General features: G+C 45.4%; 1 pseudogene; it reads right to left on the bottom strand.

Moving 5' to 3' along the window:
• Positions 1 to 582: 582 nt before the first annotated feature.
• Positions 583 to 14,153, bottom strand: LOC133886999 (phosphoribosylamine--glycine ligase-like; annotated as a pseudogene).
• Between the last annotated feature and the right edge of the window lie 366 nt (positions 14,154 to 14,519).

Below are 14,519 nucleotides of genomic sequence, written 5' to 3'. Positions count from 1 at the left end.
GGAGGCGAAGGAGCTAGGCTAAAGAACTGGAAGAGAAAACTCGATTCATGAACAGATGATGCTTGGACAGCATGGTTTCAAGACATACGTACAGTGTCAGCAGCTTCAGAATTCACATAAGAAAACCGTTTCACGATCGCGCTTAGCTTTGATCATGAAAGGATATAGATAGAAGCTGCAAGTTTCATGGAAGAAAAGTTAAACAGGGGGTAAAGATGCTTACTCGAATGCTTTGATATTTTATTTGTCATTTCACCGAACAGAACCTGGCAACAATTTTAAATTCACTGTGACTTGACATAGCGACAGCACATGTAGCTATGTAAACAAAGAGAGAATATTCTTTCTCCAATAGAGCAGCCGCACACTGGATTTCGTATCACTTGTTTGTGTCACCTCTTCTGTAGCTATGTGGCCACTGTAAGTTGTCCCTTGTTACCATTCCTGCTGTGTGCATCTCTGTTCTGTAATTTGAGATGACAGAGCTGATCCAATGAGTGTAGTAAACAAAATGAAGATCATAAATGTCATTAGCCTTTTAGTGAATAATAACTCGACATTAAAAAGTTAAGACATGTCACACTTATTTAGGGGCAGATCCACTAATCCGAAGATTGAAGACGACAAAGTAGCTCAGAGTTCAGATGGCAGTGTCACCCAAAAGTTTGTCTGAACACAAGATCAGTTCAAACATCAACAGAATCATGCTGAAATCAGCAAATGTTCAAATTTGAAGATGCTACTGTTTCACTAGCAACACCTTGTCTTTCCACAGCCACAACGGTGGTGGTTACACTTTTTCCCTTTTTATTACTCCTAAAAATACAAGCTCACAGTAGTTGTGGTTCTCTACGAAAATCTCATGATCATGGGTAGCTAGCCATCTGCTTGTGTCTCAGTGCTCTCCAACCAATGTCACGCGTGAAAAACCCTTCTGGCCAATCAACAGCATCTACTGCACCATATGCTCTTTCCCTTGCTTCTTCAATGTCCTTGCCCTTGGCAGTGACACCAAGAACCCGGCCTTCCACAGCTACAAGATTGTTGTTTCCATCCAGAGCTGTCCCAGCATGGAATATCTTAACAGCTGGGGAAACCTGCTCAGCCTTGTCGACATTTTTTATTGCAGTTCCCTTCTTATAAGAGCCAGGGTATCCTAGGCTTGCCATCACAACCACCATTGCCATTTCCGGCGATCAGGCTAGTGAAACCTTGTCTAATTCTCCTCTGCATGCAGATAGCAGAACCTGTGCCAAATCGGGTTCTAATCGCATCATCAGAACGTATTAACACTACCGGAGACCGCTTCTTTGCCGAGTGTCCCAGACTTTGCCGTGTGCTTTTTATCGGGCACTCGGCAAAGAGGCTATTTGCCGAGTGCTATAGAGAAAGAACTCGGCAAACATCTGGCACTCGGCAAAGAGGCTATTTGCCGAGTGCAAGAGAGAAAGAACTCGGCAAACATCTGGCACTCGGCAAAGAGGCTCCTTTCCCGAGTGTCATTTTTTGACACTCGGCAAACCCTATTTTTTTTTTTCACTTTTGACCTCCAAACTTTTTCTACAGTCCTCATACAATACCTGGTGGTCAAACTTTTTCTGCAGTCCTCATACAATACCTGGTGCTCCAAGTTCATGGAGGCTATTTGCCGAGTGCCAGAGAGAAAGAACTCGGCAAACATCTGGCACTCGGCAAAGAGGCTCCTTTCCCGAGTATCATTTTTTGACACTCGGCAAATCCTATTTTTTTTTTCACTTTTGACCTCCAAACTTTTTCTGCAGTCCTCATACAATACCTGGTACTCCATGTTCCAATGTGGCACATTTCTCGGACTTTTTCTATATTTCTTTAATTTATTTCAATTAATTGAATTTTCTTGGATAATTCAAATTATAACTGCTAGTCATTCGAATAATGAAAAAAAATGAATGGAAAAATGATATTCATGTTATTTAGTATAATGTGAGGCCGTATCCAGGAACAGACCACCAATTTCGAACATCTTGTTCACGAAACATGACCACGAAACCTGGTTGAGTACGCCGGAGTGACGGGGCCGGCCTACTCGTTTGACCACTACGCCGCCGCCCCCGATGCTGCAGATCGGGCCCGCAGGGTATTCAACAACAAGGCGGAGCGGGTGAAGCAAGAGCTGTGGGTAAGTCTTCCTCGCACTACATTGCTCAATACATCGTATTCATTGGACATTCTTGAAATAATGAATGGATACATCGTGTTTGTATGCAGGATTTCTTTAGATGCCAGGAAGGACATGAGGCCAGGGCGGATGCGGTGGCTACCAAATGCTGCAAAAAACTCGTCGTGGACATGCATTACGAGGCGCGCATCCAGGCCGTCGTAACTTACCACGGGACCGTCCTTGGAACGAAGGTCACCAAAAGGGACGCAAGAACCATGACGCTGACCCGGGACCAGTACCTGCAGGTAAATACAGAACATTAATACTGATTCCTTTTGAGATTAAGTAGGCTTAATTTCATCTTCTGATATGTCATGTACTTGATGGCCTGTAGATGATTCCTTATTGGTGCGCCGCGCATCCCCAGTGCTGGGAACAGATGGTGGACAAGTGGTGCTCATGCGAGTGGGAGGAGACGCACAACTTGTGCCGGGAGCGGCGTTTGATGATGCCAGGTGTAGCACACCATCAAGGCAGCCGCAACCTCAGCGGATACGCAGAAACATGGGTACGCGAATTCATTTATTTATTCTAACGCTCAATCCTGCATGATTTCTAATCATCTTGCTGTTTTTCTCGCAGTCGGCGTCACATGGTGGCCAGCCTTGCTCCATCTTCAAGGCATTTGCTATGGCCCACAAGGGCAAGGCGACGTCCGACGTCGACTACAACCCGGAGGACGGGCCCGAGGCGTACAGCAATGCGACCGTCCACAACCGCCTTAGTGAGTACACATCGATGGCAAGGGAGGTCCATGGGCCAGAGTACGATCCGAGCACCGAGGACCTTGATGGAGAAGTCGTCATGAGGGTGGGAGGAGGCAAGAAGCATGGGCGATACTGGATTGGCGACGGCGCAATCGACTCGGCCGCTACTCCCAGTCTCTCCTAGATTCGAGCAAGCAGCACGAGCACGAGCCCGGCCATACGACCTCGGAAGGACACTTCACACCACCGGGTGGAGGCACTCGAGGTTATTCCTGATTTATTCGTCGTTCATTGGTTTTTTCATACCTTTCCTTTGCATTATTGTAACATTGGGGTGAATATATTGTAGGCCCAGCTGGAACAAGAGAGGAGGATACGGGAGCAAATGCAGGCGACGATGGAGAGGGTGGAGGCCGAGCAGCGGAGGATGGTGGAGATTCTTCAGTACATGCAAAGTCTTGGCGCCGCTACGGGTGTAGCTCCGCCACCTTCGCTATTCGCTCCACCTCCACCTCCACCTCCTCACTATTCTACTCCTGTGAGTATAAATGTTTTAGTTTGTATGTTCATGCTTACGGTCAAACCTAGTGGAGTATGAAAGTTTTATTCATGTATGGTATATATTTATCTTGTCTCACACATGCAATCTCTTCTCCTTTGTGCAGAATCAATCGGAGGCATCGAACGATCCTCATGCTTCAGCGAATCCTTCACCAAATCAGTCTCATTGACCATCTTGGTGATGATACTTGTGGTTGTTAATGGTACTTCTATTTGCAATTATGGTTGTAGATGATGGAGCACTTGGATTACTTGTGAACTTATTTGTGATATATTGTGAGACATGTGACGTTTGTGATATATATGTGGTGTTGGTGATATATATGTGCTGTTGATGATATATATGTGATGTTGGTGATGTTTGTTATATATATATATATATCTTCTGTTTGTTTGGATGGGATGTAAAAAACAAATAAAAAAAGGCTATTTTCAGTCACTTTGCCGAGTGCAATGGCCCTGACACTCGGCAAAGTGACAACATGCTTTGCCGAGTGCAAAGGCCATTGCAGTCGGCAAACATCACAGATTTGCCGAGAGCCACGGTCCAGGCACTCGGCAAAGATGGCCTGTTTGCCGAGTGTTTGATTCACTGCCGCTCGGCAAAGCGGAGACCTTTGCCGAGTGTCAGATTAGCACTCGGTAAAGCCTTTGCCGAGTGCCCGATAAAGTGCACTCGGCAAAGAGATATTTGCCGACAAACTGTTTACTGAGCGCCCTTTGCCGAGTGTAGCACTCGGCAAAGCCTTTGCCGAGTGTATATCGTCCTTTGCCGAGTGCCTGAGGCACTCGGCAAAGAAGCTGTCTCCGGTTGTGTAAGAGCAGGAAAATATGAGTAGAGAAACATATAATCAGAATATGATGGCAATGAATTGACAGGTCAAGTAAATAATTGAAGCAGCTAAAACTATATATTATGTATCTCATCTGAAAACTTGTACAATGTAGCTCTGAGATGTACTTGACAAGAACAATAAAGATTCAACAAAGAAAAGTTTCCATAAGCTTATCAACTGTATATTAAAACGTAGTAATGCATTAGTTTATCAGTTACAAGAAGACCGATTTGGCTGATGTTGGACTGGAGTTCAGATTCCATACGCGCTTAGGTAAACAGCTAATCCTTCTGGTCACAAAACAATTATATTTGTTCTACTGATAGTTTTCCAGATTTAGTTTAGTAAGATTTATGAGCTTATACACAGCAAAAGTAATTTCATTACAAATGTATCTGAATCCATGAATAATGTTCTTGCAGCCAATATAGATATCATTAAAAATTTAAGTGGTCCAAGTTAGAAATGTTTGACTGGCATTGATATTAAATAAAGGTGACAAACTTTTTGCGGCAGACAAAGTAAAAGATTGGAGATTCCACAGTGGTCAACAAATGTGAGAGCTTCCAAAATTACATGGATGAGAGGTAACTTTATGGAGGCCAAAATTGAACGATTAAATAACAATGTAGCGGAACAGTATAATGGCTAACGGATTAATCCTATGTAGGCAGGCATTGCTATTTCTCAGTGGGCTTTGCGTCGTTGTTTCTCTGTGCATCATATCTTCTTTTTTTAGACTGTACATCATATCTCTGATCACCTAGTCTAATTCCGCTATGCTATTGCATAACACATAAATGACCATTCCCATTGCACTAGAGAAATGGAGTCTACTCAGCTTCTCCACTAGAAGACAATAATGTACTAGACTCCTAATAGGGTGAAGTGAACTTTTAGAGGCAGACCTAGAGGGCAAATCTCAGGGCAAAATTGCAGCGCGAGGACAGACTCTGTTGGAAAGATATGCAAATCCATTTTATTCTGTTGTCCAACAAAAACACCATGATCATAGTGTGATCATACAAACCAAAACCCTAAATTGCAATGATTGAGTTTAGGCATTTATATAGATTATGATACATCCTTCTGTTCAAAACTGGAAGTCTACTAAGGAATTGGAGGATTCTATTCCAGAAGAGAAGATGGCGGCAGATGGGTGTTTTCTTTCTTTGAGTCATCCAGAGCACTTTTCACTTGCTTGTTTTGCGGCTGCAGATGTTTCATTCGATACACTATTATTGTATTAACTATTGTTGCTAGCCAGATACCTTCACAATTTTAAGGCATTGGTGGATTCTTGCTGTAGGCATCCCAACAATTCCCCTGTACTGGACTGTGAACATTTTGTTCTGGTCTTGTTTTTAACATTTGGGATTGTGGAGCTTCTTGCCCTGTTAGTCTACAGAAATGAACTAGAAATTGCAGGTGGACAACTAACCTGGCATTCAGGGTCACCAAATCTTACATTGTATTCAACTAGTCTGATTGGTGCGCCTACGCCGTGCCCGTTTTTATTTTGCTGTATAGAGCACGACAAAAGAAGACTAAAAAATTAAGTTCACAAATTTTGTACATTTGAATATTTATTTATGAAATTATTAATGTTAAACACATTAAATTAATTATAGAGAAAAAAAATAGTACTTTTATGCATGCACATAGTTTTAACATGTAGGTGAAAGTAATACTAACCTAAAAAAAATTGTTTCATATTTTTTTGAGTTTCAGATATTTTTCTTTGCTTTTTAGATTTTTTCAGCCGATTTATTAATGTAACTAATATTCATTTCGACATTTTTTAGAATTTATCGAAAAAAAATTACATATATATGTATACGTATATATGTATACACTTATACGTATATATGTATACCTATACATATATATATATATATACATATCTATATATATATACATATCTATATATATATATACATATATATATATATATATATATACAGGGCTCACTGCTACAGTAGCAGGGCCCAGAGAGGGCGCTGATTCCGCCACCGTTAGGATATAGTGGCGCACCCGTTTCTATTTTGCTGTATAGAGCACGACAAAAGAAGACTAAAAAATTAAGTTCACAAATTTTGTACATTTCAATATTTTTATGAAATTATTAATGTTAAACACATTAAATTAATTATAGAGAAAACAATAATACTTTTATGCATGCACATAGTTTTAACATGTAGATGAAAGTAATACTAACCTAAAAAAAATTGTTTCATATTATTTTGAGTTTTAGATATTTTTCTTTGCATTTTAGATTTTTTCAGCCGATTTATTAATGTAACTAATATTCATTTCGACATTTTTCTAGAATTTCTCGAAAAAGAAAATTACATATATATGTATATGTATATATACATATACATGTAGACCTATACATATATATGTACATATATTATAACTATATGTATACATATATGTATATACGTATATACATACATACATACATAGGGCCCCACTGCTACAGTAGCAAGGCCCTGAGAGGCGCTGGTTCCGCCACCGTTAGGATATAGTATTTTATTTTGAGTTTTAGATATTTTTCTTTGTATTTTAGATTTTTTCAGCCGATTTATGAATGTAACTAATATTCATTTCGACATTTTTCTAGAATTTCTCGAAAAAGAAAATTACATACATATGTATACATATGCATGTATACCTATACATATATACGTACATATGTTTACATATATACATATATATATATATATACGTATATACATATATACATACATAAGGGCCCACTGCTACAGTATCAGAGGCCCTGAGAGGCCGTTGGTAAGCTTAGGCATATTTCTTCTCTATCATAAGTCCAGCATATAATACACCAACAAACTTGCACCGTTCGGCTGCCATTCCTTTAACAGTGGGGATAATTATACTTTCCATGACTATGTGCTTGAGCTCATCTGTCACTACTGGTGCAGGGGAGTATGCACCCATACCGCCGGTAATTGGGCCAACATCACCATCACCAACTCTTTTGTGATCCTGTGCTGATTCAAGAGGCAAAGCATTTTCACCATCTACCAATGCAAAGAAAGAGGCTTCTTCACCCTCTAGAAACTCTTCAACGATAACGCGTGAACCAGCAGAACGAAATGAGCCTTCAACCAACATAGAATCTATGTCTTCAAACGCCTCATCCATAGTCATTGCAACGACAGCGCCCTTTCCAGCAGCAAGGCCATCAGCTTTAGTAACAATAGGGGCTCCTTGATTTTTAGCATATTGTTTAGCTTCCACAGCCTCTGTGAATGTGCAATACTACAAGGAAGAACATAATTACATATATTAACATCATAAGTATGGCTTAACATCTGAAATTATTAATATTTATAAATGAAGTGCTGTGTTTTCTTTCTCTGCTTTTAGCAACAAGAATGACTTTCAGAAATATGAATAATACTAAAATATAGTTCAGCCCGAAAGTGAGAAAGCTGAACATATGCCCACCAAAACTCACAGATAATTACTTATAGTCTGTAACTATTAATATCAATTCAGGAAAAAAAATGAGAATGTGCAGCAAAATTATCTCGACACAACGGAAATATGTGTATGCTTATGACTAAAATGGTTTATCTTTTTGTATGCTACAAATATTGAATATCGTCCACCATATCCAGGCATCTTCCCTAAACAAAACTTCATAGTCCTAGGAAAGGTATAGGGCTTAACACTCAATATAAAATATAAAACAAGGTAGCTTAGCTGTCCGGATGTACTTATCACACAACTTCTTCATGAAGTCCTTTGATCCTTCTAATGCTGCAGCGTCTGAAGGACCAAATGTAGGTATCCCAGCTTTGACAAGGTCATTCGCTAGACCCGCAACAAGAGGGGCTTCAGGACCCACTACAACCATTCCCACCCCCCTCTTTTGGCAGAACGAGATAACTGCATCACTATTGGAGATGTTCAAGTCTGAAATACAGGTTGCATCCCCGGCCTGAGCAATACCAGCATTTTAGGGGCGCATAGAACTGCACTGCATGTGTTGGAAATCCCGAGCCGAACACACATGAGAACACGAGTAGAATGTTTTTTTGTGCTGCGCTGAAATGGGCAGCTTTTCTGGTTTTTTCATTGCTTATTTATACTAAAATGTACACTAATGACCGATTAGTGTACATGCAGCTACTAATGCCCGCACTAATGACCGATTAAAACTGACATGCATAGGCTAACTACAACATGCAGAAACGACTAATTAAAGAAGAAAAGACTACCTTGAGATTAATAGTCATGCAACAAACTCCCCCTAATCTTGATGCAGTTTTTCGGTGTTGGCAATGCCAATCTTCGCGCAGAGCTCCATGAACTTGACGCGCCCGAGAGGCTTTGTGAGAATGTCTGCCAGTTGGACTTGATGTTGATTCTGCTTTCCTCGTTGCATTCCCGGATGAAATGATACCGAGTATCAATGTGTTTGCTCCTGTCATAAAACACCAGGTTCTTGCACATAGAGATGGCTGCTTTGTTGTCCACATTCAACAGTGCTGCTTCGGGCTTGCCACTGTTAATGTCGCTTAGCAGATGGGCAAGCCAAACAACCTGGCATGCCGCGGTGGAGGCGGCGATGTACTCGGCCTCGCAGGAAGAGAGAGCCACCACTCTCTGCTTCTACGACTGCCAGCTGACTGGGCTCCAGCCAAGGAAGAAGAGCACGCCCGTGGTACTCTTACGGTCATCGACATCGCCGGTCAAGTCGCTGTCGCTGTATCCTGACAGTTGTGGCCGCTCATCGAGCTTCCTTGCCTAGTGGCAGCCCATGTTCAGAGTCCCAGCGATGTAGCGCAGGACACGGTTCACCGCGACGAGATGATCTTCCCGTGGCTCCTCCATGAAATGACTCACGTACCCCACGGCAAAGGCGATGTCGAGCCAGGTATGAACCAAGTAGCGGAGGCTGCCGACGATGCTGCGGTACTTGGTTGCATCCATAGGCCGACTTGTACTCTTCTTGCTCAGCTTCAGTCGCGTCTCCATGGGCACTTGACATGGATTGCAGTTATTCATGCCACTGCTCTCCAAGATCTTGCGCGCGTAGGCTGTTTGGCTGATGGTGATGCCACCCGCGTGTTGCCGGACCTCAATGTTGAGGTAGTAGCTTAGAAGTCCAAGGTCTCTCATCTTGAACAACCTTTGCATCTCTTCCTTGAATCTGCAAATCACAAGTTCACCAGTCCCAGTGACGATCAGGTCATCGACGTACACGCCGACGAGGAGATGGTATGCACCTTCGCCGCGTCCATACACGGCATGCTCCGAGGTGCTCCGCTGGAAGCCAAGCTTGATCAGGCTATCGTCGAGCTTGGAGTTCCATGCCCTTGGTGCTTGGCGTAGTCGTACAAGGCCTTCTTCAGTTTGAGCACCTTGTGCTCAACGTCGTCATGTACAAAGCCTGGTGGTTGGACCACGTACACCTCCTCCGTGAGCACGCCATTGAGGAATGCACTCTTCACGTCCATGTGGTGGACTTGCCATCTTTCATGTGCCGCCATGGCCAGAAGAACCCGCACGAACTCCATGCGTGCCACGAGGGTAAACACTTCCTCGAAGTCGATCCTAGGGTGTTGTGCATACCCCTTTGACACCAATCACGCCATGTACTTGACGATGGCCTTGTGCTCGTCGCGCTTCACCTTGAAGACCCACTTGACCCCGATGGGTCGGTGGCCGGCAGGGAGGTTAGCGAGCTCCCATGTGTCATTGTCGTCGATCGACTTCATCTCCTCCAACATCGCGCGATGCCAGCATTGATGCTGCTCTGCCTCGCTGAAGGAGGATGGTTCATCAGCCGTAGTGAAGAATAGCTCGGAGTCTAGAACGCGCGACATAAGCCCGCGTGGAGAGACTGTCCCGAGGACATTGTCGATGGTGCAAAACAGCAGTGGAGCATCATTGTGATCGATGTCGAGGTAATCCTTTGGGTTTGTCGGTGGCGATACGAACTCCACTATGCTCGGTGCTGCAGGGGTTGCCGTGTCCACCACGCTTGGCGATTATGGTGACTCCTTTGTGGTTGCCCATGTCTTCGATCTCCACTGCCCCATGTGCATACACCGTAGTGTACTCCACATTGAACGGCTCCCCTGTGCTCACCGGATCAACCTCACCATGGCCGCTCCAGTCCCACTGTGCCGTCTCATCGAAGATGACGTCGCATGTCACGTGCACGCGCTTGCTGATAGGATCGTACACTCGGTACACCTTGGAGCCGCTCTCGTAGCCGACGAAGATCATCGGGCTGCTCTGGTCATCCAATTTCTTTAGGTGGGGCTTCATGTTCTTGACATGCGTGATGCAACCAAAAGTGCGAAGGAAATGCACTGCTGGCCGCACATCATGCCATGCCTCGTACGGATTCTTGCCATCGATGCTCCAAGTTGGTGCACGGTTGAGGATGAAGGCGGCGGTGGAGACGGTCCCACCCCAGAATGTTCCGAGGAGGCTCTTTGCCTTTATCATGCTTCGGGCCATGGCGACCACCGTCTGATTGCGGCGCTCAACGACTCTGTTTTGTTGCGGAGAATAGGGAGCCGTGAGCTATCGTTGCACGCTGTGCTCGGCACAGTATTCGCCGAATTCCACCGAAGTGAACTCGCCGTCGTGGTCGGTGCGGAGTACCTTTAGCATCCTTCCTGACTCCACTTCTGCCATGGCCTAGAACCGCTTGATTGCCACTGGAGCTTGGTCCTTGCTCGCGAGGAGACTGAGCCACATGTAGCGGCTCAAGTCATTCACCAGCAACAAGAAGTAGTGATTGCCGCTTGGCGTCGTTGGCGTGATCGGCCCGCAGAGGTCATCGTGCATAAGGTTGAGGACGTGCTCCGTGCGATACTTCGCCAGCTTGGGGAAGGATGCTCACCTTTGCTTCCCAGTGAGGTAGCCCTCGCACCATGGCCTGCTTGGAGAGTTTGTGCAGGGACTGGAACTTGAGATGCCCGTACCTCGCGTGCCAGCGCCATGCCTCCTCTGAGCCTCTTGCCGACAGACACACCGGTCACGCAATGTTGAGGCTGAGCATGTACAGCCTGCTAGGGGAGCGCCTCACCCTCACCAACAGTCATCGATCTGTGTCCCAGATCTGCAGGATGCCGCCGTCAACCAGCACCTGGCAGCCGTTCTTGTCAAGTTGGTCGATGCAGATGATGGTGGTGGTGAGCCGGGGAATGAAGTACACCCTCGTGAGCGCGCGGTGCTTGTCGGTCTTGCAGACGAACAAGATCGTGCCGCGTCCCTCGATGTCAATGATGGAGCTGTCACCGAACTTGACGGTGCCTCGGATTCCGGAGTCAATCTTGGAGAAAGCAGCGTGCCACCCGGCCATGTGGTTTGTGGCACTGGTGTCGAGGTACCACATCCGATCGTCGCGGTCCTCCTCTCGATCCAGCTGTGCTAATACCTTCGCCTCGACTAGCTGCGGAGTGGACGTGGCAGGTGATGCGACAGAAGCCTTGGCCATCAAAAGCGTGAGCTCGTCGTCGTCGCCCAATGTCAAGTGGCCTCAGCCCGCTTCAGCTTGCTGCGGTAATCCTTGGCCCAATGGCCAAATTTGCCACAGTTTTGACATTTGTCCCGACCACCTCCTGGATTGGACGTGATGGCGTTGCCGTCGCACGACCCATTGCTGCGGCCATGCCCACGGTTCTTGCCATGACGAAGATAGGAGTCGCTGCTGCCGCTACTGCATCCTCACTCGCCATCGTGCTTCTTCATGTGAGCTAGCCACTCCTCCTCAGCGAGGAGTAGTTTCTACCCGCCATTGCCGCTAGAAGAGTCGAGTTTGTACCTCTACTCCACAGCGCGCAAGCGACCGGTCACCTCCTCGATCGAGATCATACTCAGATCAAGGAGGGTCTCGATGGAGATGGCGACCTGCTAGAGACGTTCTGGAACGACCTGCAGAAATTTTCGCACCACCTCAACATCAGTGACTTCGTCCCCCAGTACTCAAAGGTTGTTGGCAAGGCTCGTGATCCTCATGGTGAAGTCATCGACAGACTCACCATCTTTGAACTCGATCTCGCCGAGCTCGCGTCGCAGCTTCTGTGTGTTCGCCTCTCTAACACGCTCGACGCCGACACACATCGTCTTGATCGCGTCCCAGGCGTCCTTGGCGATGTCCTTGACGGCGAGAGTGGATAGCATCTCCAACGGCACAACGCGGAGAATGGCGGACCGCGCCAGCCTATCATCGCGGTAGTCACCGCCGTCGAGTTCGATTGCCTCCCAAAGGCCTTGCGCATGCAGGTTCACTCGCATCACGAGCGCCCAGTTGATGTAATTCATCCGTGTGAGCGTGTGGTAGAGCACTGAGCCCAATGCCTTCTTGATGACGCGCTGCACGACCATCTCACGGCCACTGTCGTCACGGTGTTGTGGCTGGCGCGGAGGAGGTGTCGGTGAACTACGGCGGCCTCGGCACGGAGGAGTCCTCGACTGCGTGCCCATAAGAGCCCACGACGACATAGCTGCACTTGGATCGACAAAACAGGCTCTGGTACCAATTGTTGAAAATCCCGAGCCGAACACACACGAGAACACGAGTAGAATATTTTTTGTGCTGCGCTGAACTGGGTAGCTTTTCTAGTTTTTTCATTGCTTATTTATACTGAAATGTACATCCATGCAGCTACTAATGTCCGCACTAATGACCGATTAAATCTGATTAAAAACTGACCAAAAGTAACTAACATGCAGCTACTAATGTCCGCGCTAATGACCGATTAAAACTGATATACATAGGCTAACTACAACATGCATAAACGGCTAATTAAAAAAGAAAAAACTACCTCGGGATTAATGGTCATGCAACAGCATGATGGGGAACGATTCAAGACATAACAAAGAGCGTGCTCCCTGCCTCCACCACCAACGACCAATATGGTGATCCGCTCATCTGAAACAAGACAATAAATAAAAATGAAACTAGCTCACTCTTGAAGTTGCATTTACATTAATACATTTAACCTCAGATTGCTGGATTTTTTCTCTCGAACATACACTAGCAAAATAAGAGAGTGAATTCGAAAGGTCCATGAGTATGACAGTATGTTACCAGAAACAATGCCGGCATCGGTTGCTGAAGCTTTCGAGTTTGAGCGCCACCTTTCTGAAGCCCGAACAATTAAGTGACAATGTGACGTGACATGTGTCGCGTCGCAACAAAAGAGCAATTGCTGCTCCAACCCTGAGAAACAGGGTGAGACACCAAAGGTTTCCAGCCATTGCACGAGTGACTATTGGCCAACACATCCGAGCCGTGCCTTGCAACAAGCTTGAGAGGGCCCCTGATACTGTAAGCAGGGCACGCCATGGCAGGAGCGGACTTAGCGCAGAGCGTTGCGGTTCAATTCAACCCTCAAAAATTCTGGAAAATTAGCTGCACCCGCACCTCTTTTGAGCAAGAAACCCTGTGCTGCCAACTAAATGTCGATCTTGCGCGCCCAAGAAGAACCTAATCGAACCATGGCTTGATGGATTGCATAGGGTACCACGCAGCACAAGAATCCTCGACTACATGAATTGAGAGAGAGAAAGGAAGATTTGTTTTTGGTTGAGAAGGGAACCGACTGCAAGAACAAGGGAATCCATCCAAGCTAGGCTAAGGTTACTCACCAGGAAGAGAAGAAACCAAGCCACGCCCTGACGGTGGCGGAGGGTGAGGGGGCTCTGGCGAGAGAGGCGGGCAGGTGGTTAGTGAGATTGGATATGGCGGCGGCTGGTGGTCGGGAGGTGGGAGTCGGCAGCGGCGTAGCTTGAAAGCAGCCCAAGCTCGAGTTCACTGTTCCTATTCTATTTTGTCCCCTTTCTTTTGCAGTTCATGTTTGATGGACAAATTGGTGATGGGGTTTTATCGAGATAAAAACTGAAGAGGCCCAATAGACCGAGCCAGCTATGGGAACATTTAACAAATTTACAGTAAATTTGGTTTACGTCTAAGTTTACTATATTTAAGATAATTATTTAGTTGACTGCTATAACTATGATAAATCATATTTTATTAGTTTTTATTCACACGTCATACACTTAGTTTTTTTTACTAATTTTATTATACTTGTGACTATGAATCTATTAGCCACACTTTTTTATAACTCACACTTAGCTAATTTTAGATGTGACAAATTTATACACGAATCAAATATGCCTTTACACATTCGGTTAGAATTAGAAGATTTTCTAAAAAAA

This window comes from Phragmites australis, chromosome 12, assembly GCF_958298935.1.
Source record: "Phragmites australis chromosome 12, lpPhrAust1.1, whole genome shotgun sequence".
Taxonomy (NCBI): domain Eukaryota; kingdom Viridiplantae; phylum Streptophyta; class Magnoliopsida; order Poales; family Poaceae; genus Phragmites; species Phragmites australis.
This window is presented reverse-complemented; position numbering and strand designations above follow the sequence as displayed.